The sequence below is a fragment of the Myotis brandtii genome, unplaced genomic scaffold, assembly GCF_000412655.1.
Source record: "Myotis brandtii unplaced genomic scaffold, ASM41265v1 scaffold600, whole genome shotgun sequence".
NCBI lineage: Eukaryota > Metazoa > Chordata > Mammalia > Chiroptera > Vespertilionidae > Myotis > Myotis brandtii.
The window spans coordinates 200,853-203,424 of record NW_005370273.1 but is presented as its reverse complement, the minus strand read 5'-3'; the positions used below and the strand labels follow the sequence as shown (position 1 = coordinate 203,424).

Sequence of the window (2,572 nt, the reverse complement as noted above, 5' to 3'; positions counted from 1 at the left end):
ACACCCAGGGCTGGCCTGAGGCACAGGCAAGCCTCAGATGGTGGCTGCCCAGCCACCCAGGGCCAGCCCGAGGCTCAGGTAATCAGGGCTGGACAAGGCTTGCGCTGCAGGCAGTGGCAGCAGCAGAGGTGTGATGGGGCATCGCCTTTCCCTGATCGCCAAGTTGCCTCCTGCCCCTGAGGGCTCCTGGACTGTGAGAGGGGGCAGGCCGGGCTGAGGGACACCCCCTCCAGTGCATGAATTTTCATGCACCAGGCCTCTAGTATATATATAAAAGGCTAGTATGCAAAGTGTCCCCTTGGGAGTTTGACTGGGAGACCGGGAGTTTGAATGCTTGCTATGATGTGTGCTGACCACCTCGGGGCAGCGCGGAATGAAGAAAGGTCTCGGCCAGCAGCCAGAAGGCCCTGATCAGCCCTGATCGTCGGCCAGGCCTAGGGACCCTACCCCTGCACAAATTTTGTGCACCGGGCCTCTAGTTTCATCATATATATGTATACACACACACACACACACACACACACACACTAGTGGCCCTGCGCACGAATCCGTGCGTGAGTAGCTTGCTACCGCTTGCCTCAGCTGGCCGCCCCACCCACCACCATTCATAGCTCTCCGCGGCACTGTAGCTCACTTCCCCACCCTCCTGTAGCTCTCCGCCACTTGTAGCTCGCTGTCCCGCCCTCCTGGTGATTGGTCATTACCGTCACGGAGTAATAACCATTTGCATAGTACCTCTTTATTATATAGGATATCTTCTATATCCATTCAACTGCTGACAGACACTTAGGTTAATTCCATGTCTTGGGTCTTATAAGTCATGCTGCAGTGATAACATGGGAATGCAGATATCTGAGAGCCTGTCTCCATTCCCTTTAGCTCTGTCTCCAGAAGTGAGATTGCTGGATCATATCATAGTTTATAATTTCTGAGGAACCTTCATACATTTTTCTACGGTGGCTGCACCAACTTATATTCCCATCAACTACATGAGGGTTCCCTTTTCTTCATACCTTCATGAACATTTGTTATCTCTTGACTTTTTGATGATGGCCTTTAACAGGTATAAGATAATAACTCCTCTTAGTTTTTATTCACATTTCTGTGATGATTAGCGACATTTGACACTTTTTCATGTACTTGTCAGTCATCTCTATGACTTTGGCAAAATATCTTTCAGTTCTCCTACCCCTTATTAGTCAGACATTTTTTTCTTACATATTTTGGATATTAACCCCTTATCATATATATGATTTGTATATATTCAATAGATATCTTCTTTATGTTGTTTGCTTCTTTTTCTATATAGAAGCTTTTAATTTTCATGTAGTCCTATTAGTTTATTTTTGCTTATGCTTTTGTTGTCTTATCTAAAAAAAGTCATTGCCATGACTGATGTCAAGGAGCTTTTTCCATCTGTTTTCTTCTAGGGGTTTTATGTTTTCAGGCCTGTGTTTTAGTCTTTCATCCATTTCTAGTTAATTTTTGTGAGTAGTGTAAGATATGGTCCAATTTCATTCTTCTGCATGTGTTTATCCAGTTTTCCCAGCACCATTTATCAAAGAAACTATCCTTTCCCCATTGAGTATTCTTGGCTTCCTTGTCTAACATTAGTTGACTATATATGCATAGATTTATTTCTGAGTTCTTGATTCTCTGGTTGTGTGTTTATTTTTATGCAGTACCATGCTGTTGTAATTACTATATTATTATAGTACTAGAGGCCCGGTGCACGAAAATTCATGCACTGGGGGTCCCTCAGCCTAGCCTGTGCCCTTTCGCAGTCCGGGACCTCTCGGGGGATGTCCACCTGCTGACTTAGGCCTGCTCCCTGGGGGATCAGGTCTAAGCTGGCAGCTTGGGAGCCCTGGGAGGTGATGTCTGACTGTGGCTTAGTCTGCTGAGGAGGCGGGAGAGGCTCCGCCGCCACCACTACGCTCACAGCTGTCGCTCAGCTTGTTGCTGAGCGAAGCTCCCCCTGTGGGAGTGCACTGACCACCAGGGAACAGCTCCTGCATTGAGCGTCTGCCCCCTGGTGGTCAGTGCGCCTCATAGCAACCAGTCGTTCTGCTGTTAGGGTCACTTTGCATATTACCCTTTTAGTGTATAGGACTAGAGGCCCGGTGCACAAATTCGTGCACCAGTGGGGTCTCTTGGCCTTGCTTGCGGGATTGGGCTGAAACCGGCTCTTTGACATCCCCCGAGGGGTCCCGGATTGTGAGAGGGCACAGGCCAGGCCAAGGGACCCCACTGATGCATGATCGGGACTGGGGAGGGATGTGGGAGGTTGGCCAGCCGGGGAGGGACTGCGGGAGGGCTCCAGGGTGTGTCCGGCCCGTCTTGGTCAGTCCAATTGGCCAGACCCCAGCAGCAAGCTAACCTACCAGATGGAGTGTCTGCCTCGTAGTGGTCAGTGCACGTCATAGTGACTGATCAACCAGTTGACTGTCTGCCTCCTGGTGGTCAGTGCACATCACAGCAAGTGGTTGAGCAGCCTTAGCATATTATTAGCATACTAGAGGCCCAGTGCACATTGGTGGGATCCCTTGGCATGGCCTGTGGGGATTGGGTC

The 2,572-nt window shown here is 49.3% G+C and overlaps 1 protein-coding gene across 4 annotated transcripts in view; it reads left to right on the top strand.

The window, feature by feature from the left end:
* The window catches only part of UGGT1 (UDP-glucose glycoprotein glucosyltransferase 1), a 184,855-nt gene that overhangs the window by 82,480 nt on the left and 99,803 nt on the right, over window positions 1-2,572 (top strand). The window lies entirely within an intron of this gene.